General features: G+C 36.3%; 19 non-coding genes across 19 annotated transcripts; all 19 read right to left on the bottom strand.

Moving 5' to 3' along the window:
- Positions 1-978: 978 nt before the first annotated feature.
- On the bottom strand, positions 979-1,068 carry TRNAR-UCU (transfer RNA arginine (anticodon UCU)). Its single transcript is given in 2 exon segments — positions 979-1,014; positions 1,032-1,068. It is a non-coding gene; the product is annotated as a tRNA-Arg (tRNA).
- A 675-nt stretch (positions 1,069-1,743) lies between these two features.
- Positions 1,744-1,833, bottom strand: TRNAR-UCU (transfer RNA arginine (anticodon UCU)). The gene is given in 2 exon segments: positions 1,744-1,779; positions 1,797-1,833. It is a non-coding gene; the product is annotated as a tRNA-Arg (tRNA).
- Positions 1,834-2,510: 677 nt separating this feature from the next.
- On the bottom strand, positions 2,511-2,600 carry TRNAR-UCU (transfer RNA arginine (anticodon UCU)). The gene is given in 2 exon segments: positions 2,511-2,546; positions 2,564-2,600. It is a non-coding gene; the product is annotated as a tRNA-Arg (tRNA).
- Positions 2,601-3,277: 677 nt separating this feature from the next.
- Positions 3,278-3,367, bottom strand: TRNAR-UCU (transfer RNA arginine (anticodon UCU)). The gene is given in 2 exon segments: positions 3,278-3,313; positions 3,331-3,367. It is a non-coding gene; the product is annotated as a tRNA-Arg (tRNA).
- Positions 3,368-4,042: 675 nt separating this feature from the next.
- TRNAR-UCU (transfer RNA arginine (anticodon UCU)) lies at positions 4,043-4,132 on the bottom strand. Its single transcript is given in 2 exon segments — positions 4,043-4,078; positions 4,096-4,132. It is a non-coding gene; the product is annotated as a tRNA-Arg (tRNA).
- Positions 4,133-5,574: 1,442 nt separating this feature from the next.
- Positions 5,575-5,664, bottom strand: TRNAR-UCU (transfer RNA arginine (anticodon UCU)). Its single transcript is given in 2 exon segments — positions 5,575-5,610; positions 5,628-5,664. It is a non-coding gene; the product is annotated as a tRNA-Arg (tRNA).
- Positions 5,665-6,341: 677 nt separating this feature from the next.
- Positions 6,342-6,431, bottom strand: TRNAR-UCU (transfer RNA arginine (anticodon UCU)). Its single transcript is given in 2 exon segments — positions 6,342-6,377; positions 6,395-6,431. It is a non-coding gene; the product is annotated as a tRNA-Arg (tRNA).
- A 1,844-nt stretch (positions 6,432-8,275) lies between these two features.
- TRNAR-UCU (transfer RNA arginine (anticodon UCU)) lies at positions 8,276-8,365 on the bottom strand. Its single transcript is given in 2 exon segments — positions 8,276-8,311; positions 8,329-8,365. It is a non-coding gene; the product is annotated as a tRNA-Arg (tRNA).
- Positions 8,366-9,807: 1,442 nt separating this feature from the next.
- On the bottom strand, positions 9,808-9,897 carry TRNAR-UCU (transfer RNA arginine (anticodon UCU)). Its single transcript is given in 2 exon segments — positions 9,808-9,843; positions 9,861-9,897. It is a non-coding gene; the product is annotated as a tRNA-Arg (tRNA).
- Positions 9,898-10,572: 675 nt separating this feature from the next.
- Positions 10,573-10,662, bottom strand: TRNAR-UCU (transfer RNA arginine (anticodon UCU)). The gene is given in 2 exon segments: positions 10,573-10,608; positions 10,626-10,662. It is a non-coding gene; the product is annotated as a tRNA-Arg (tRNA).
- Positions 10,663-11,339: 677 nt separating this feature from the next.
- TRNAR-UCU (transfer RNA arginine (anticodon UCU)) lies at positions 11,340-11,429 on the bottom strand. Its single transcript is given in 2 exon segments — positions 11,340-11,375; positions 11,393-11,429. It is a non-coding gene; the product is annotated as a tRNA-Arg (tRNA).
- Positions 11,430-12,872: 1,443 nt separating this feature from the next.
- On the bottom strand, positions 12,873-12,962 carry TRNAR-UCU (transfer RNA arginine (anticodon UCU)). The gene is given in 2 exon segments: positions 12,873-12,908; positions 12,926-12,962. It is a non-coding gene; the product is annotated as a tRNA-Arg (tRNA).
- Positions 12,963-13,637: 675 nt separating this feature from the next.
- TRNAR-UCU (transfer RNA arginine (anticodon UCU)) lies at positions 13,638-13,727 on the bottom strand. Its single transcript is given in 2 exon segments — positions 13,638-13,673; positions 13,691-13,727. It is a non-coding gene; the product is annotated as a tRNA-Arg (tRNA).
- A 677-nt stretch (positions 13,728-14,404) lies between these two features.
- TRNAR-UCU (transfer RNA arginine (anticodon UCU)) lies at positions 14,405-14,494 on the bottom strand. The gene is given in 2 exon segments: positions 14,405-14,440; positions 14,458-14,494. It is a non-coding gene; the product is annotated as a tRNA-Arg (tRNA).
- Positions 14,495-15,171: 677 nt separating this feature from the next.
- Positions 15,172-15,261, bottom strand: TRNAR-UCU (transfer RNA arginine (anticodon UCU)). Its single transcript is given in 2 exon segments — positions 15,172-15,207; positions 15,225-15,261. It is a non-coding gene; the product is annotated as a tRNA-Arg (tRNA).
- Positions 15,262-15,936: 675 nt separating this feature from the next.
- TRNAR-UCU (transfer RNA arginine (anticodon UCU)) lies at positions 15,937-16,026 on the bottom strand. The gene is given in 2 exon segments: positions 15,937-15,972; positions 15,990-16,026. It is a non-coding gene; the product is annotated as a tRNA-Arg (tRNA).
- Positions 16,027-17,468: 1,442 nt separating this feature from the next.
- TRNAR-UCU (transfer RNA arginine (anticodon UCU)) lies at positions 17,469-17,558 on the bottom strand. The gene is given in 2 exon segments: positions 17,469-17,504; positions 17,522-17,558. It is a non-coding gene; the product is annotated as a tRNA-Arg (tRNA).
- A 1,443-nt stretch (positions 17,559-19,001) lies between these two features.
- TRNAR-UCU (transfer RNA arginine (anticodon UCU)) lies at positions 19,002-19,091 on the bottom strand. Its single transcript is given in 2 exon segments — positions 19,002-19,037; positions 19,055-19,091. It is a non-coding gene; the product is annotated as a tRNA-Arg (tRNA).
- Positions 19,092-19,768: 677 nt separating this feature from the next.
- TRNAR-UCU (transfer RNA arginine (anticodon UCU)) lies at positions 19,769-19,858 on the bottom strand. The gene is given in 2 exon segments: positions 19,769-19,804; positions 19,822-19,858. It is a non-coding gene; the product is annotated as a tRNA-Arg (tRNA).
- Between the last annotated feature and the right edge of the window lie 1,695 nt (positions 19,859-21,553).

Genomic DNA, 21,553 nt, shown 5'->3' with positions numbered 1-21,553 from the left:
AGGAAAGTGCAAAGTTTCTGGCAGTGAAGTTGTATTGCTTATGAGCAATATGTTCCTGTTGCAATGGAAGGCAGACTGCTTTTGATTCAGTTGCATGCTGTATTAGATACATAGGTTCAACTTGGGTCAAATACTAAGATTAAAGCATCGGCCAAAAATAAACATTCCTCACATGCATAATGTTCCTTGTTTGAATAAGAAAGTAAAAAATGCGACTCTGGTGGGATTCGAACCCACAACCTTTGAATGACTTTGCCAATTCACTTAGAAGTCCAACGCGCTATTCATTGCGCCACAGAGCCAGATGACAATCAACTTGCGTACATCAGGGGATGATCGAGGTTTTGTCGATCCAGTGTTTACTTCACATCATATTATCAAGCCTTCTGGGATACAAGAAAGAATAATTGTTTTCTGAAACATAAACTGTCTGTAGAAGAATCACACTTCTGGGTGAAACCTCGAACTACACCTTTGTTCCTTTAGGGATAAATTCGGAGAATAGGGTATTACTGTATTTTCTTGCAAACTGAATACGTTTGGACAACAATTCCATACCTTAATAAAAAAGAACTGGATAAAAAGTGCAGCCATACAATTGGTTAACAATACAAAAACACAAAGAGAATATACCATAAATAGTTTTGAAAGAATATTTTACTTTACATGTCGCTAGAAACAAATGTCTGAGTGTAGGGTGTCGTGTTTTTGGTCTATCTCATTTACAGCTGTTATAAAGACAATGTTTCTGAAGGAAGGATACATTAGGAAAGTGCAAAGTTTCTGGCATTGATGTTGTATTGCTTATGAGCAATATGTTCCTGTTGCAATGGAAGGCAGACTGCTTTTGATTCAGTTGCATGCTGTATTAGATACATAGGTTCAACTTGGGTCAAATACTAAGATTAAAGCATCGGCCAAAAATAAACATTCCTCACATGCATAATGTTCCTTGTTTGAATAAGAAAGTAAAAAATGCGACTCTGGTGGGATTCGAACCCACAACCTTTGAATGACTTTGCCAATTCACTTAGAAGTCCAATGCGCTATCCATTGCGCCACAGAGCCAGATGCACAGCAACTTGCGTACATTAAGGGATGATCGTAGTTTTGTCAATCCGGTGTTTACTTCACATCATATTATCAAGCCTTCTGGGATACAAGAAAGAATAATTGTTTTCGGAAACATAAAATGTCTGTAGAAGAATCACACTTCTGGGTGAAACCTTGAACTACACCTTTGTTCCTTTAGGGATAAATTCGGAGAATAGGGTATTACAGTATTTTCTTGCCAAGTGAATTGGTTTGGACAACAATTCCATACCTTAATAAAAAAGAACTGGATAAAAAGTGCAGACATACAATTGGTTAACAATACAAAAACACAAAGAGAATATACCATAAATAGCTTTGAAAGAAGATTTTACTTTATATGTCGCTAGAAACAAATGTCTGAGCATAGGGTGTCGTGTTTTGGTCTATCTCATTTACAGCTATTATAAAGACAATGTTTCTGAAGGAAGGATACATTAGAAAAGTGCCAAGTTTCTGGTAGTGATGTTGTATTGCTTATGAGCAATATGTTCCTGTTGCAATGGAAGGCAGACTGCTTTTGATTCAGTTGCATGCTGTATTAGATACATAGGTTCAACTTGGGTCAAATACTAAGATTAAAGCATCAGCCAAAAATAAACATTCCTCACATGCATAATGTTCCTTGTTTGAATAAGAAAGTAAAAAATGCAACTCTGGTGGGATTCGAACCCACAACCTTTGAATGACTTTGCCAATTCACTTAGAAGTCCAACGCGCTATCCATTGCGCCACAGAGCCAGATGACAACCAACTTGCGTACATCAGGGGATGATCGAGGCTTTGTCAATCCAGTGTTTACTTCACATCATATTATCAAGCCTTCTGGGATACATGAAAGAATGATTGTTTTCTGAAACATAAAATGTCTGTAGCAAGAATCACAGTTCAGGGCGAAACCTTGAACTGCACCTTTGTTCGCTTGGGGAGAAATTCAGAGAATAGGGTATTACAGTATTTTCTTGCCAAGTGAATTGGTTTGGACAACAATTCCATACCTTAATAAAAAAGAACTGGATAAAAAGTGCAGACATACAATTGGTTAACAATACAAAAACACAAAGAGAATATACCATAAATAGTTTTGAAAGAATATTTTACTTTATATGTCGCTAGAAACAAATGTCTGAGTGTAGGGTGTTGTGTTTTTGGTCTATCTCATTTACAGCTATTATAAAGACAATGTTTCTGAAGGAAGGATACATTAGGAAAGTGCAAAGTTTCTGGCAGTGATGTTGTATTCCTTATGAGCAATATGTTCCTGTTGCAATGGAAGGCAGACTGCTTTTGATTCAGTTGCATGCTGTATTAGATACATAGGTTCAACTTGGGTCAAATACTAAGATTAAAGCATCGGCCAAAAATAAACATTCCTCACATGCATAATGTTCCTTGTTTGAATAAGAAAGTAAAAAATGTGACTCTGGTGGGATTCGAACCCACAACCTTTGAATGACTTTGCCAATTCACTTAGAAGTCCAATGCGCTATCCATTGCGCCACAGAGCCAGATGAAAATCAACTTGCGTACATTAAGGGATGATCGAAGTTTTGTCAATCCGGTGTTTACTTCACATCACATTATCAAGCCTTCTGGGACACATCAAAGAATGATTGTTTTCTGAAACATAAAATGTCTGTAGCAAGAATCACACTTCTGTGTGAAACCTTGAACTGCACCTTTGTTCGCTTGGGGAGAAATTCAGAGAATAGGGTATTACAGTATTTTCTTGCCAAGTGAATAGGTTTGGACAACAATTCCATACCTTAATAAAAAAGAACTGGATAAAAAGTGCAGCCATACAATTGGTTAACAATACAAAAACACAAAGAGAATATAACATAAATAGCTTTGAAAGAAGATTTTACTTTATATGTCGATAGAAACAAGTGTCTGAGTGTAGGGTGTCGTGTTTTTGGTCTATCTCATTTACAGCTATTATAAAGACAATGTTTCTGAAGGAAGGATACATTAGGAAAGTGCAAAGTTTCTGGCAGTGATGTTGTATTGCTTATGAGCAATATGTTCCTGTTGCAATGGAAGGCAGACTGCTTTTGATTCAGTTGCATGCTGTATTAGATACATAGGTTCAACTTGGGTCAAATACTAAGATTAAAGCATCGGCCAAAAATAAACATTCCTCACATGCATAATGTTCCTTGTTTGAATAAGAAAGTAAAAAATGCGACTCTGGTGGGATTCGAACCCACAACCTTTGAATGATTTTGCCAATTCACTTAGAAGTCCAACGCGCTATCCATTGCGCCACAGAGCCAGATGCACAGCAACTTGCGTACATTAAGGGATGATCGAAGTTTTGTCAATCCGGTGTTTACTTCACATCATATTATCAAGCCTTCTGGGATACAAGAAAGAATAATTGTTTTCGGAAACATAAAATGTCTGTAGAAGAATCACACTTCTGGGTGAAACCTTGAACTACACCTTTGTTCCTTTAGGGATAAATTCGGAGAATAGGGTATTACAGTATTTTCTTGCCAAGTGAATTGGTTTGGACAACAATTCCATAACTTAATAAAAAAGAACTGGATAAAAAGTGCAGACATACAATTGGTTAACAATACAAAAACACAAAGAGAATATACCATAAATAGCTTTGAAAGAAGATTTTACTTTATATGTCGCTAGAAACACATGTCTGAGCATAGGGTGTCGTGTTTTGGTCTATCTCATTTACAGCTATTATAAAGACAATGTTTCTGAAGGAAGGATACATTAGAAAAGTGCCAAGTTTCTGGTAGTGATGTTGTATTGCTTATGAGCAATATGTTCCTGTTGCAATGGAAGGCAGACTGCTTTTGATTCAGTTGCATGCTGTATTAGATACATAGGTTCAACTTGGGTCAAATACTAAGATTAAAGCATCGGCCAAAAATAAACATTCCTCACATGCATAATGTTCCTTGTTTGAATAAGAAAGTAAAAAATACGACTCTGGTGGGATTCGAACCCACAACCTTTGAATGACTTTGCCAATTCACTTAGAAGTCCAACGCGCTATCCATTGCGCCACAAAGCCAGATGAAAATCAACTTGCGTACATTAAGGGATGATCGAAGTTTTGTCAATCCAGTGTTTACTTCACATCATATTATCAAGCCTTCTGGGATACAAGAAAGAATAATTGTTTTCTGAAACATAAAATGTCTGTAGAAGAATCACACTTCTGGGTGAAACCTTGAACTACACCTTTGTTCCTTTAGGGATACATTCGGAGAATAGGGTATTACTGTATTTTCTTGCAAACTGAATACGTTTGGACAACAATTCCATACCTTAATAAAAAAGAACTGGATAAAAAGTGCAGCCATACAATTGGTTAACAATACAAAAACACAAAGAGAATATACCATAAATAGCTTTGAAAGAAGATTTTACTTTATATGTCGCTAGAAACAAATGTCTGAGTGTAGGGTGTCGTGTTTTTGGTCTATCTCATTTACAGCTATTATAAAGACAATGTTTCTGAAGGAAGGATACATTAGGAAAGTGCAAAGTTTCTGGCAGTGAAGTTGTATTGCTTATGAGCAATATGTTCCTGTTGCAATGGAAGGCAGACTGCTTTTGATTCAGTTGCATGCTGTATTAGATACATAGGTTCAACTTGGGTCAAATACTAAGATTAAAGCATCGGCCAAAAATAAACATTCCTCACATGCATAATGTTCCTTGTTTGAATAAGAAAGTAAAAAATGCGACTCTGGTGGGATTCGAACCCACAACCTTTGAATGACTTTGCCAATTCACTTAGAAGTCCAACGCGCTATTCATTGCGCCACAGAGCCAGATGACAATCAACTTGCGTACATCAGGGGATGATCGAGGTTTTGTCGATCCAGTGTTTACTTCACATCATATTATCAAGCCTTCTGGGATACAAGAAAGAATAATTGTTTTCTGAAACATAAAATGTCTGTAGAAGAATCACACTTCTGGGTGAAACCTTGAACTACACCTTTGTTCCTTTAGGGATAAATTCGGAGAATAGGGTATTACTGTATTTTCTTGCAAACTGAATACGTTTGGACAACAATTCCATACCTTAATAAAAAAGAACTGGATAAAAAGTGCAGCCATACAATTGGTTAACAATACAAAAACACAAAGAGAATATACCATAAATAGTTTTGAAAGAATATTTTACTTTATATGTCGCTAGAAACAAATGTCTGAGTGTAGGGTGTCGTGTTTTTGGTCTATCTCATTTACAGCTATTATAAAGACAATGTTTCTGAAGGAAGGATACATTAGGAAAGTGCAAACTTTCTGGCAGTGATGTTGTATTGCTTATGAGCAATATGTTCCTGTTGCAATGGAAGGCAGACTGCTTTTGATTCAGTTGCATGCTGTATTAGATACATAGGTTCAACTTGGGTCAAATACTAAGATTAAAGCATCGGCCAAAAATAAACATTCCTCACATGCATAATGTTCCTTGTTTGAATAAGAAAGTAAAAAATGCAACTCTGGTGGGATTCGAACCCACAACCTTTGAATGACTTTGCCAATTCACTTAGAAGTCCAACGCGCTATCCATTGCGCCACAGAGCCAGATGACAATCAACTTGCGTACATCAGGGGATGATCGAGGCTTTGTCAATCCAGTGTTTACTTCACATCATATTATCAAGCCTTCTGGGATACATGAAAGAATGATTGTTTTCTGAAACATAAAATGTCTGTAGCAAGAATCACAGTTCAGGGCGAAACCTTGAACTGCACCTTTGTTCGCTTGGGGAGAAATTCAGAGAATAGGGTATTACAGTATTTTCTTGCCAAGTGAATTGGTTTGGACAACAATTCCATACCTTAATAAAAAAGAACTGGATAAAAAGTGCAGACATACAATTGGTTAACAATACAAAAACACAAAGAGAATATACCATAAATAGTTTTGAAAGAATATTTTACTTTATATGTCGCTAGAAACAAATGTCTGAGTGTAGGGTGTCGTGTTTTTGGTCTATCTCATTTACAGCTATTATAAAGACAATGTTTCTGAAGGAAGGATATATTAGGAAAGTGCAAAGTTTCTGGCAGTGATGTTGTATTCCTTATGAGCAATATGTTCCTGTTGCAATGGAAGGCAGACTGCTTTTGATTCAGTTGCATGCTGTATTAGATACATAGGTTCAACTTGGGTCAAATACTAAGATTAAAGCATCGGCCAAAAATAAACATTCCTCACATGCATAATGTTCCTTGTTTGAATAAGAAAGTAAAAAATGTGACTCTGGTGGGATTCGAACCCACAACCTTTGAATGACTTTGCCAATTCACTTAGAAGTCCAATGCGCTATCCATTGCGCCACAGAGCCAGATGAAAATCAGCTTGCGTACATTAAGGGATGATCGAAGTTTTGTCAATCCGGTGTTTACTTCACATCACATTATCAAGCCTTCTGGGACACATCAAAGAATGATTGTTTTCTGAAACATAAAATGTCTGTAGCAAGAATCACACTTCTGTGTGAAACCTTGAACTGCACCTTTGTTCGCTTGGGGAGAAATTCAGAGAATAGGGTATTACAGTATTTTCTTGCCAAGTGAATAGGTTTGGACAACAATTCCATACCTTAATAAAAAAGAACTGGATAAAAAGTGCAGCCATACAATTGGTTAACAATACAAAAACACAAAGAGAATATACCATAAATAGCTTTGAAAGAAGATTTTACTTTATATGTCGCTAGAAACAAATGTCTGAGTGTAGGGTGTCGTGTTTTTGGTCTATCTCATTTACAGCTATTATAAAGACAATGTTTCTGAAGGAAGGATACATTAGGAAAGTGCAAAGTTTCTGGCAGTGATGTTGTATTGCTTATGAGCAATATGTTCCTGTTGCAATGGAAGGCAGACTGCTTTTGATTCAGTTGCATGCTGTATTAGATACATAGGTTCAACTTGGGTCAAATACTAAGATTAAAGCATCGGCCAAAAATAAACATTCCTCACATGCATAATGTTCCTTGTTTGAATAAGAAAGTAAAAAATGCGACTCTGGTGGGATTCGAACCCACAACCTTTGAATGACTTTGCCAATTCACTTAGAAGTCCAACGCGCTATTCATTGCGCCACAGAGCCAGATGACAATCAACTTGCGTACATCAGGGGATGATCGAGGTTTTGTCGATCCAGTGTTTACTTCACATCATATTATCAAGCCTTCTGGGATACAAGAAAGAATAATTGTTTTCTGAAACATAAAATGTCTGTAGAAGAATCACACTTCTGGGTGAAACCTTGAACTACACCTTTGTTCCTTTAGGGATAAATTCTGAGAATAGGGTATTACTGTATTTTCTTGCAAACTGAATACGTTTGGACAACAATTCCATACCTTAATAAAAAAGAACTGGATAAAAAGTGCAGCCATACAATTGGTTAACAATACAAAAACACAAAGAGAATATACCATAAATAGTTTTGAAAGAATATTTTACTTTATATGTCGCTAGAAACAAATGTCTGAGTGTAGGGTGTCGTGTTTTTGGTCTATCTCATTTACAGCTATTATAAAGACAATGTTTGTCAATCCGGTGTTTACTTCACATCATATTATCAAGCCTTCTGGGATACATGAAAGAATAATTGTTTTCGGAAACATAAAATGTCTGTAGAAGAATCACACTTCTGGGTGAAACCTTGAACTACACCTTTGTTCCTTTAGGGATAAATTCGGAGAATAGGGTATTACAGTATTTTCTTGCCAAGTGAATTGGTTTGGACAACAATTCCATACCTTAATAAAAAAGAACTGGATAAAAAGTGCAGACATACAATTGGTTAACAATACAAAAACACAAAGAGAATATACCATAAATAGCTTTGAAAGAAGATTTTACTTTATATGTCGCTAGAAACACATGTCTGAGCATAGGGTGTCGTGTTTTGGTCTATCTCATTTACAGCTATTATAAAGACAATGTTTCTGAAGGAAGGATACATTAGAAAAGTGCCAAGTTTCTGGTAGTGATGTTGTATTGCTTATGAGCAATATGTTCCTGTTGCAATGGAAGGCAGACTGCTTTTGATTCAGTTGCATGCTGTATTAGATACATAGGTTCAACTTGGGTCAAATACTAAGATTAAAGCATCGGCCAAAAATAAACATTCCTCACATGCATAATGTTCCTTGTTTGAATAAGAAAGTAAAAAATACGACTCTGGTGGGATTCGAACCCACAACCTTTGAATGACTTTGCCAATTCACTTAGAAGTCCAACACGCTATCCATTGCGCCACAGAGCCAGATGAAAATCAACTTGCGTACATTAAGGGATGATCGAAGTTTTGTCAATCCAGTGTTTACTTCACATCATATTATCAAGCCTTCTGGGATACAAGAAAGAATAATTGTTTTCTGAAACATAAAATGTCTGTAGAAGAATCACACTTCTGGGTGAAACCTTGAACTACACCTTTGTTCCTTTAGGGATAAATTCGGAGAATAGGGTATTACTGTATTTTCTTGCAAACTGAATACGTTTGGACAACAATTCCATACCTTAATAAAAAAGAACTGGATAAAAAGTGCAGCCATACAATTGGTTAACAATACAAAAACACAAAGAGAATATACCATAAATAGCTTTGAAAGAAGATTTTACTTTATATGTCGCTAGAAACAAATGTCTGAGTGTAGGGTGTCGTGTTTTTGGTCTATCTCATTTACAGCTATTATAAAGACAATGTTTCTGAAGGAAGGATACATTAGGAAAGTGCAAAGTTTCTGGCAGTGAAGTTGTATTGCTTATGAGCAATATGTTCCTGTTGCAATGGAAGGCAGACTGCTTTTGATTCAGTTGCATGCTGTATTAGATACATAGGTTCAACTTGGGTCAAATACTAAGATTAAAGCATCGGCCAAAAATAAACATTCCTCACATGCATAATGTTCCTTGTTTGAATAAGAAAGTAAAAAATGCGACTCTGGTGGGATTCGAACCCACAACCTTTGAATGACTTTGCCAATTCACTTAGAAGTCCAACGCGCTATTCATTGCGCCACAGAGCCAGATGACAATCAACTTGCGTACATCAGGGGATGATCGAGGTTTTGTCGATCCAGTGTTTACTTCACATCATATTATCAAGCCTTCTGGGATACAAGAAAGAATAATTGTTTTCTGAAACATAAAATGTCTGTAGAAGAATCACACTTCTGGGTGAAACCTTGAACTACACCTTTGTTCCTTTAGGGATAAATTCGGAGAATAGGGTATTACTGTATTTTCTTGCAAACTGAATACGTTTGGACAACAATTCCATACCTTAATAAAAAAGAACTGGATAAAAAGTGCAGCCATACAATTGGTTAACAATACAAAAACACAAAGAGAATATACCATAAATAGTTTTGAAAGAATATTTTACTTTATATGTCGCTAGAAACAAATGTCTGAGTGTAGGGTGTCGTGTTTTTGGTCTATCTCATTTACAGCTGTTATAAAGACAATGTTTCTGAAGGAAGGATACATTAGGAAAGTGCAAAGTTTCTGGCAGTGATGTTGTATTGCTTATGAGCAATATGTTCCTGTTGCAATGGAAGGCAGACTGCTTTTGATTCAGTTGCATGCTGTATTAGATACATAGGTTCAACTTGGGTCAAATACTAAGATTAAAGCATCGGCCAAAAATAAACATTCCTCACATGCATAATGTTCCTTGTTTGAATAAGAAAGTAAAAAATGCGACTCTGGTGGGATTCGAACCCACAACCTTTGAATGACTTTGCCAATTCACTTAGAAGTCCAACGCGCTATCCATTGCGCCACAGAGCCAGATGCACAGCAACTTGCGTACATTAAGGGATGATCGAAGTTTTGTCAATCCGGTGTTTACTTCACATCATATTATCAAGCCTTCTGGGATACAAGAAAGAATAATTGTTTTCGGAAACATAAAATGTCTGTAGAAGAATCACACTTCTGGGTGAAACCTTGAACTACACCTTTGTTCCTTTAGGGATAAATTCGGAGAATAGGGTATTACAGTATTTTCTTGCCAAGTGAATTGGTTTGGACAACAATTCCATACCTTAATAAAAAAGAACTGGATAAAAAGTGCAGACATACAATTGGTTAACAATACAAAAACACAAAGAGAATATACCATAAATAGCTTTGAAAGAAGATTTTACTTTATATGTCGCTAGAAACAAATGTCTGAGCATAGGGTGTCGTGTTTTGGTCTATCTCATTTACAGCTATTATAAAGACAATGTTTCTGAAGGAAGGATACATTAGAAAAGTGCCAAGTTTCTGGTAGTGATGTTGTATTGCTTATGAGCAATATGTTCCTGTTGCAATGGAAGGCAGACTGCTTTTGATTCAGTTGCATGCTGTATTAGATACATAGGTTCAACTTGGGTCAAATACTAAGATTAAAGCATCAGCCAAAAATAAACATTCCTCACATGCATAATGTTCCTTGTTTGAATAAGAAAGTAAAAAATGCAACTCTGGTGGGATTCGAACCCACAACCTTTGAATGACTTTGCCAATTCACTTAGAAGTCCAACGCGCTATCCATTGCGCCACAGAGCCAGATGACAACCAACTTGCGTACATCAGGGGATGATCGAGGCTTTGTCAATCCAGTGTTTACTTCACATCATATTATCAAGCCTTCTGGGATACATGAAAGAATGATTGTTTTCTGAAACATAAAATGTCTGTAGCAAGAATCACAGTTCAGGGCGAAACCTTGAACTGCACCTTTGTTCGCTTGGGGAGAAATTCAGAGAATAGGGTATTACAGTATTTTCTTGCCAAGTGAATTGGTTTGGACAACAATTCCATACCTTAATAAAAAAGAACTGGATAAAAAGTGCAGACATACAATTGGTTAACAATACAAAAACACAAAGAGAATATACCATAAATAGTTTTGAAAGAATATTTTACTTTATATGTCGCTAGAAACAAATGTCTGAGTGTAGGGTGTTGTGTTTTTGGTCTATCTCATTTACAGCTATTATAAAGACAATGTTTCTGAAGGAAGGATACATTAGGAAAGTGCAAAGTTTCTGGCAGTGATGTTGTATTCCTTATGAGCAATATGTTCCTGTTGCAATGGAAGGCAGACTGCTTTTGATTCAGTTGCATGCTGTATTAGATACATAGGTTCAACTTGGGTCAAATACTAAGATTAAAGCATCGGCCAAAAATAAACATTCCTCACATGCATAATGTTCCTTGTTTGAATAAGAAAGTAAAAAATGTGACTCTGGTGGGATTCGAACCCACAACCTTTGAATGACTTTGCCAATTCACTTAGAAGTCCAATGCGCTATCCATTGCGCCACAGAGCCAGATGAAAATCAACTTGCGTACATTAAGGGATGATCGAAGTTTTGTCAATCCGGTGTTTACTTCACATCACATTATCAAGCCTTCTGGGACACATCAAAGAATGATTGTTTTCTGAAACATAAAATGTCTGTAGCAAGAATCACACTTCTGTGTGAAACCTTGAACTGCACCTTTGTTCGCTTGGGGAGAAATTCAGAGAATAGGGTATTACAGTATTTTCTTGCCAAGTGAATAGGTTTGGACAACAATTCCATACCTTAATAAAAAAGAACTGGATAAAAAGTGCAGCCATACAATTGGTTAACAATACAAAAACACAAAGAGAATATACCATAAATAGCTTTGAAAGAAGATTTTACTTTATATGTCGATAGAAACAAGTGTCTGAGTGTAGGGTGTCGTGTTTTTGGTCTATCTCATTTACAGCTATTATAAAGACAATGTTTCTGAAGGAAGGATACATTAGGAAAGTGCAAAGTTTCTGGCAGTGATGTTGTATTGCTTATGAGCAATATGTTCCTGTTGCAATGGAAGGCAGACTGCTTTTGATTCAGTTGCATGCTGTATTAGATACATAGGTTCAACTTGGGTCAAATACTAAGATTAAAGCATCGGCCAAAAATAAACATTCCTCACATGCATAATGTTCCTTGTTTGAATAAGAAAGTAAAAAATGCGACTCTGGTGGGATTCGAACCCACAACCTTTGAATGACTTTGCCAATTCACTTAGAAGTCCAACGCGCTATTCATTGCGCCACAGAGCCAGATGACAATCAACTTGCGTACATCAGGGGATGATCGAGGTTTTGTCGATCCAGTGTTTACTTCACATCATATTATCAAGCCTTCTGGGATACAAGAAAGAATAATTGTTTTCTGAAACATAAACTGTCTGTAGAAGAATCACACTTCTGGGTGAAACCTTGAACTACACCTTTGTTCCTTTAGGGATAAATTCGGAGAATAGGGTATTACTGTATTTTCTTGCAAACTGAATACGTTTGGACAACAATTCCATACCTTAATAAAAAAGAACTGGATAAAAAGTGCAGCCATACAATTGGTTAACAATACAAAAACACAAAGAGAATATACCATAAATAGTTTTGAAAGAATATTTTACTTTACATGTCGCTAGAAACAAATGTCTGAGTGTAGGGTGTCGTGTTTTTGGTCTATCTCATTTACAGCTGTTATAAAGACAATGTTTCTGAAGGAAGGATACATTAGGAAAGTGCAAAGTTTCTGGCATTGATGTTGTATTGCTTATGAGCAATATGTTCCTGTTGCAATGGAAGGCAGACTGCTTTTGATTCAGTTGCATGCTGTATTAGATACATAGGTTCAACTTGGGTCAAATACTAAGATTAAAGCATCGGCCAAAAATAAACATTCCTCACATGCATAATGTTCCTTGTTTGAATAAGAAAGTAAAAAATGCGACTCTGGTGGGATTCGAACCCACAACCTTTGAATGACTTTGCCAATTCACTTAGAAGTCCAATGCGCTATCCATTGCGCCACAGAGCCAGATGCACAGCAACTTGCGTACATTAAGGGATGATCGTAGTTTTGTCAATCCGGTGTTTACTTCACATCATATTATCAAGCCTTCTGGGATACAAGAAAGAATAATTGTTTTCGGAAACATAAAATGTCTGTAGAAGAATCACACTTCTGGGTGAAACCTTGAACTACACCTTTGTTCCTTTAGGGATAAATTCGGAGAATAGGGTATTACAGTATTTTCTTGCCAAGTGAATTGGTTTGGACAACAATTCCATACCTTAATAAAAAAGAACTGGATAAAAAGTGCAGACATACAATTGGTTAACAATACAAAAACACAAAGAGAATATACCATAAATAGCTTTGAAAGAAGATTTTACTTTATATGTCGCTAGAAACAAATGTCTGAGCATAGGGTGTCGTGTTTTGGTCTATCTCATTTACAGCTATTATAAAGACAATGTTTCTGAAGGAAGGATACATTAGAAAAGTGCCAAGTTTCTGGTAGTGATGTTGTATTGCTTATGAGCAATATGTTCCTGTTGCAATGGAAGGCAGACTGCTTTTGATTCAGTTGCATGCTGTATTAGATACATAGGTTCAACTTGGGTCAAATACTAAGATTAAAGCATCAGCCAAAAATAAACATTCCTCACATGCATAATGTTCCTTGTTTGAATAAGAAAGTAAAAAATGCAACTCTGGTGGGATTCGAACCCACAACCTTTGAATGACTTTGCCAATTCACTTAGAAGTCCAACGCGCTATCCATTGCGCCACAGAGCCAGATGACAACCAACTTGCGTACATCAGGGGATGATCGAGGCTTTGTCAATCCAGTGTTTACTTCACATCATATTATCAAGCCTTCTGGGATACATGAAAGAATGATTGTTTTCTGAAACATAAAATGTCTGTAGCAAGAATCACAGTTCAGGGCGAAACCTTGAACTGCACCTTTGTTCGCTTGGGGAGAAATTCAGAGAATAGGGTATTACAGTATTTTCTTGCCAAGTGAATTGGTTTGGACAACAATTCCATACCTTAATAAAAAAGAACTGGATAAAAAGTGCAGACATACAATTGGTTAACAATACAAAAACACAAAGAGAATATACCATAAATAGTTTTGAAAGAATATTTTACTTTATATGTCGCTAGAAACAAATGTCTGAGTGTAGGGTGTTGTGTTTTTGGTCTATCTCATTTACAGCTATTATAAAGACAATGTTTCTGAAGGAAGGATACATTAGGAAAGTGCAAAGTTTCTGGCAGTGATGTTGTATTCCTTATGAGCAATATGTTCCTGTTGCAATGGAAGGCAGACTGCTTTTGATTCAGTTGCATGCTGTATTAGATACATAGGTTCAACTTGGGTCAAATACTAAGATTAAAGCATCGGCCAAAAATAAACATTCCTCACATGCATAATGTTCCTTGTTTGAATAAGAAAGTAAAAAATGTGACTCTGGTGGGATTCGAACCCACAACCTTTGAATGACTTTGCCAATTCACTTAGAAGTCCAATGCGCTATCCATTGCGCCACAGAGCCAGATGAAAATCAACTTGCGTACATTAAGGGATGATCGAAGTTTTGTCAATCCGGTGTTTACTTCACATCACATTATCAAGCCTTCTGGGACACATCAAAGAATGATTGTTTTCTGAAACATAAAATGTCTGTAGCAAGAATCACACTTCTGTGTGAAACCTTGAACTGCACCTTTGTTCGCTTGGGGAGAAATTCAGAGAATAGGGTATTACAGTATTTTCTTGCCAAGTGAATAGGTTTGGACAACAATTCCATACCTTAATAAAAAAGAACTGGATAAAAAGTGCAGCCATACAATTGGTTAACAATACAAAAACACAAAGAGAATATAACATAAATAGCTTTGAAAGAAGATTTTACTTTATATGTCGATAGAAACAAGTGTCTGAGTGTAGGGTGTCGTGTTTTTGGTCTATCTCATTTACAGCTATTATAAAGACAATGTTTCTGAAGGAAGGATACATTAGGAAAGTGCAAAGTTTCTGGCAGTGATGTTGTATTGCTTATGAGCAATATGTTCCTGTTGCAATGGAAGGCAGACTGCTTTTGATTCAGTTGCATGCTGTATTAGATACATAGGTTCAACTTGGGTCAAATACTAAGATTAAAGCATCGGCCAAAAATAAACATTCCTCACATGCATAATGTTCCTTGTTTGAATAAGAAAGTAAAAAATGCGACTCTGGTGGGATTCGAACCCACAACCTTTGAATGATTTTGCCAATTCACTTAGAAGTCCAACGCGCTATCCATTGCGCCACAGAGCCAGATGCACAGCAACTTGCGTACATTAAGGGATGATCGAAGTTTTGTCAATCCGGTGTTTACTTCACATCATATTATCAAGCCTTCTGGGATACAAGAAAGAATAATTGTTTTCGGAAACATAAAATGTCTGTAGAAGAATCACACTTCTGGGTGAAACCTTGAACTACACCTTTGTTCCTTTAGGGATAAATTCGGAGAATAGGGTATTACAGTATTTTCTTGCCAAGTGAATTGGTTTGGACAACAATTCCATAACTTAATAAAAAAGAACTGGATAAAAAGTGCAGACATACAATTGGTTAACAATACAAAAACACAAAGAGAATATACCATAAATAGCTTTGAAAGAAGATTTTACTTTATATGTCGCTAGAAACACATGTCTGAGCATAGGGTGTCGTGTTTTGGTCTATCTCATTTACAGCTATTATAAAGACAATGTTTCTGAAGGAAGGATACATTAGAAAAGTGCCAAGTTTCTGGTAGTGATGTTGTATTGCTTATGAGCAATATGTTCCTGTTGCAATGGAAGGCAGACTGCTTTTGATTCAGTTGCATGCTGTATTAGATACATAGGTTCAACTTGGGTCAAATACTAAGATTAAAGCATCGGCCAAAAATAAACATTCCTCACATGCATAATGTTCCTTGTTTGAATAAGAAAGTAAAAAATACGACTCTGGTGGGATTCGAACCCACAACCTTTGAATGACTTTGCCAATTCACTTAGAAGTCCAACGCGCTATCCATTGCGCCACAAAGCCAGATGAAAATCAACTTGCGTACATTAAGGGATGATCGAAGTTTTGTCAATCCAGTGTTTACTTCACATCATATTATCAAGCCTTCTGGGATACAAGAAAGAATAATTGTTTTCTGAAACATAAAATGTCTGTAGAAGAATCACACTTCTGGGTGAAACCTTGAACTACACCTTTGTTCCTTTAGGGATACATTCGGAGAATAGGGTATTACTGTATTTTCTTGCAAACTGAATACGTTTGGACAACAATTCCATACCTTAATAAAAAAGAACTGGATAAAAAGTGCAGCCATACAATTGGTTAACAATACAAAAACACAAAGAGAATATACCATAAATAGCTTTGAAAGAAGATTTTACTTTATATGTCGCTAGAAACAAATGTCTGAGTGTAGGGTGTCGTGTTTTTGGTCTATCTCATTTACAGCTATTATAAAGACAATGTTTCTGAAGGAAGGATACATTAGGAAAGTGCAAAGTTTCTGGCAGTGAAGTTGTATTGCTTATGAGCAATATGTTCCTGTTGCAATGGAAGGCAGACTGCTTTTGATTCAGTTGCATGCTGTATTAGATACATAGGTTCAACTTGGGTCAAATACTAAGATTAAAGCATCGGCCAAAAATAAACATTCCTCACATGCATAATGTTCCTTGTTTGAATAAGAAAGTAAAAAATGCGACTCTGGTGGGATTCGAACCCACAACCTTTGAATGACTTTGCCAATTCACTTAGAAGTCCAACGCGCTATTCATTGCGCCACAGAGCCAGATGACAATCAACTTGCGTACATCAGGGGATGATCGAGGTTTTGTCGATCCAGTGTTTACTTCACATCATATTATCAAGCCTTCTGGGATACAAGAAAGAATAATTGTTTTCTGAAACATAAAATGTCTGTAGAAGAATCACACTTCTGGGTGAAACCTTGAACTACACCTTTGTTCCTTTAGGGATAAATTCGGAGAATAGGGTATTACTGTATTTTCTTGCAAACTGAATACGTTTGGACAACAATTCCATACCTTAATAAAAAAGAACTGGATAAAAAGTGCAGCCATACAATTGGTTAACAATACAAAAACACAAAGAGAATATACCATAAATAGTTTTGAAAGAATATTTTACTTTATATGTCGCTAGAAACAAATGTCTGAGTGTAGGGTGTCGTGTTTTTGGTCTATCTCATTTACAGCTATTATAAAGACAATGTTTCTGAAGGAAGGATACATTAGGAAAGTGCAAACTTTCTGGCAGTGATGTTGTATTGCTTATGAGCAATATGTTCCTGTTGCAATGGAAGGCAGACTGCTTTTGATTCAGTTGCATGCTGTATTAGATACATAGGTTCAACTTGGGTCAAATACTAAGATTAAAGCATCGGCCAAAAATAAACATTCCTCACATGCATAATGTTCCTTGTTTGAATAAGAAAGTAAAAAATGCAACTCTGGTGGGATTCGAACCCACAACCTTTGAATGACTTTGCCAATTCACTTAGAAGTCCAACGCGCTATCCATTGCGCCACAGAGCCAGATGACAATCAACTTGCGTACATCAGGGGATGATCGAGGCTTTGTCAATCCAGTGTTTACTTCACATCATATTATCAAGCCTTCTGGGATACATGAAAGAATGATTGTTTTCTGAAACATAAAATGTCTGTAGCAAGAATCACAGTTCAGGGCGAAACCTTGAACTGCACCTTTGTTCGCTTGGGGAGAAATTCAGAGAATAGGGTATTACAGTATTTTCTTGCCAAGTGAATTGGTTTGGACAACAATTCCATACCTTAATAAAAAAGAACTGGATAAAAAGTGCAGACATACAATTGGTTAACAATACAAAAACACAAAGAGAATATACCATAAATAGTTTTGAAAGAATATTTTACTTTATATGTCGCTAGAAACAAATGTCTGAGTGTAGGGTGTCGTGTTTTTGGTCTATCTCATTTACAGCTATTATAAAGACAATGTTTCTGAAGGAAGGATATATTAGGAAAGTGCAAAGTTTCTGGCAGTGATGTTGTATTCCTTATGAGCAATATGTTCCTGTTGCAATGGAAGGCAGACTGCTTTTGATTCAGTTGCATGCTGTATTAGATACATAGGTTCAACTTGGGTCAAATACTAAGATTAAAGCATCGGCCAAAAATAAACATTCCTCACATGCATAATGTTCCTTGTTTGAATAAGAAAGTAAAAAATGCGACTCTGGTGGGATTCGAACCCACAACCTTTGAATGACTTTGCCAATTCACTTAGAAGTCCAACGCGCTATTCATTGCGCCACAGAGCCAGATGACAATCAACTTGCGTACATCAGGGGATGATCGAGGTTTTGTCGATCCAGTGTTTACTTCACATCATATTATCAAGCCTTCTGGGATACAAGAAAGAATAATTGTTTTCTGAAACATAAAATGTCTGTAGAAGAATCACACTTCTGGGTGAAACCTTGAACTACACCTTTGTTCCTTTAGGGATAAATTCGGAGAATAGGGTATTACTGTATTTTCTTGCAAACTGAATACGTTTGGACAACAATTCCATACCTTAATAAAAAAGAACTGGATAAAAAGTGCAGCCATACAATTGGTTAACAATACAAAAACACAAAGAGAATATACCATAAATAGTTTTGAAAGAATATTTTACTTTATATGTCGCTAGAAACAAATGTCTGAGTGTAGGGTGTCGTGTTTTTGGTCTATCTCATTTACAGCTATTATAAAGACAATGTTTCTGAAGGAAGGATACATTAGGAAAGTGCAAACTTTCTGGCAGTGATGTTGTATTGCTTATGAGCAATATGTTCCTGTTGCAATGGAAGGCAGACTGCTTTTGATTCAGTTGCATGCTGTATTAGATACATAGGTTCAACTTGGGTCAAATACTAAGATTAAAGCATCGGCCAAAAATAAACATTCCTCACATGCATAATGTTCCTTGTTTGAATAAGAAAGTAAAAAATGCAACTCTGGTGGGATTCGAACCCACAACCTTTGAATGACTTTGCCAATTCACTTAGAAGTCCAACGCGCTATCCATTGCGCCACAGAGCCAGATGACAATCAACTTGCGTACATCAGGGGATGATCGAGGCTTTGTCAATCCAGTGTTTACTTCACATCATATTATCAAGCCTTCTGGGATACATGAAAGAATGATTGTTTTCTGAAACATAAAATGTCTGTAGCAAGAATCACAGTTCAGGGCGAAACCTTGAACTGCACCTTTGTTCGCTTGGGGAGAAATTCAGAGAATAGGGTATTACAGTATTTTCTTGCCAAGTGAATTGGTTTGGACAACAATTCCATACCTTAATAAAAAAGAACTGGATAAAAAGTGCAGACATACAATTGGTTAACAATACAAAAACACAAAGAGAATATACCATAAATAGTTTTGAAAGAATATTTTACTTTATATGTCGCTAGAAACAAATGTCTGAGTGTAGGGTGTCGTGTTTTTGGTCTATCTCATTTACAGCTATTATAAAGACAATGTTTCTGAAGGAAGGATATATTAGGAAAGTGCAAAGTTTCTGGCAGTGATGTTGTATTCCTTATGAGCAATATGTTCCTGTTGCAATGGAAGGCAGACTGCTTTTGATTCAGTTGCATGCTGTATTAGATACATAGGTTCAACTTGGGTCAAATACTAAGATTAAAGCATCGGCCAAAAATAAACATTCCTCACATGCATAATGTTCCTTGTTTGAATAAGAAAGTAAAAAATGTGACTCTGGTGGGATTCGAACCCACAACCTTTGAATGACTTTGCCAATTCACTTAGAAGTCCAATGCGCTATCCATTGCGCCACAGAGCCAGATGAAAATCAGCTTGCGTACATTAAGGGATGATCGAAGTTTTGTCAATCCGGTGTTTACTTCACATCACATTATCAAGCCTTCTGGGACACATCAAAGAATGATTGTTTTCTGAAACATAAAATGTCTGTAGCAAGAATCACACTTCTGTGTGAAACCTTGAACTGCACCTTTGTTCGCTTGGGGAGAAATTCAGAGAATAGGGTATTACAGTATTTTCTTGCCAAGTGAATAGGTTTGGACAACAATTCCATACCTTAATAAAAAAGAACTGGATAAAAAGTGCAGCCATACAATTGGTTAACAATACAAAAACACAAAGAGAATATACCATAAATAGCTTTGAAAGAAGATTTTACTTTATATGTCGCTAGAAACAAATGTCTGAGTGTAGGGTGTCGTGTTTTTGGTCTATCTCATTTACAGCTATTATAAAGACAATGTTTCTGAAGGAAGGATACATTAGGAAAGTGCAAAGTTTCTGGCAGTGATGTTGTATTGCTTATGAGCAATATGTTCCTGTTGCAATGGAAGGCAGACTGCTTTTGATTCAGTTGCATGCTGTATTAGATACATAGGTTCAACTTGGGTCAAATACTAAGATTAAAGCATCGGCCAAAAATAAACATTCCTCACATGCATAATGTTCCTTGTTTGAATAAGAAAGTAAAAAATGCGACTCTGGTGGGATTCGAACCCACAACCTTTGAATGACTTTGCCAATTCACTTAGAAGTCCAACGCGCTATTCATTGCGCCACAGAGCCAGATGACAATCAACTTGCGTACATCAGGGGATGATCGAGGTTTTGTCGATCCAGTGTTTACTTCACATCATATTATCAAGCCTTCTGGGATACAAGAAAGAATAATTGTTTTCTGAAACATAAAATGTCTGTAGAAGAATCACACTTCTGGGTGAAACCTTGAACTACACCTTTGTTCCTTTAGGGATAAATTCTGAGAATAGGGTATTACTGTATTTTCTTGCAAACTGAATACGTTTGGACAACAATTCCATACCTTAATAAAAAAGAACTGGATAAAAAGTGCAGCCATACAATTGGTTAACAATACAAAAACACAAAGAGAATATACCATAAATAGTTTTGAAAGAATATTTTACTTTATATGTCGCTAGAAACAAATGTCTGAGTGTAGGGTGTCGTGTTTTTGGTCTATCTCATTTACAGCTATTATAAAGACAATGTTTGTCAATCCGGTGTTTACTTCACATCATATTATCAAGCCTTCTGGGATACAAGAAAGAATAATTGTTTTCGGAAACATAAAATGTCTGTAGAAGAATCACACTTCTGGGTGAAACCTTGAACTACACCTTTGTTCCTTTAGGGATAAATTCGGAGAATAGGGTATTACAGTATTTTCTTGCCAAGTGAATTGGTTTGGACAACAATTCCATACCTTAATAAAAAAGAACTGGATAAAAAGTGCAGACATACAATTGGTTAACAATACAAAAACACAAAGAGAATATACCATAAATAGCTTTGAAAGAAGATTTTACTTTATATGTCGCTAGAAACACATGTCTGAGCATAGGGTGTCGTGTTTTGGTCTATCTCATTTACAGCTATTATAAAGACAATGTTTCTGAAGGAAGGATACATTAGAAAAGTGCCAAGTTTCTGGTAGTGATGTTGTATTGCTTATGAGCAATATGTTCCTGTTGCA

Source organism: Ambystoma mexicanum, assembly GCF_040938575.1.
Source record: "Ambystoma mexicanum isolate Mex_15411 chromosome 12 unlocalized genomic scaffold, UKY_AmexF1_1 Mex_chr12_unloc.1, whole genome shotgun sequence".
Taxonomy (NCBI): domain Eukaryota; kingdom Metazoa; phylum Chordata; class Amphibia; order Caudata; family Ambystomatidae; genus Ambystoma; species Ambystoma mexicanum.
This window is presented reverse-complemented; position numbering and strand designations above follow the sequence as displayed.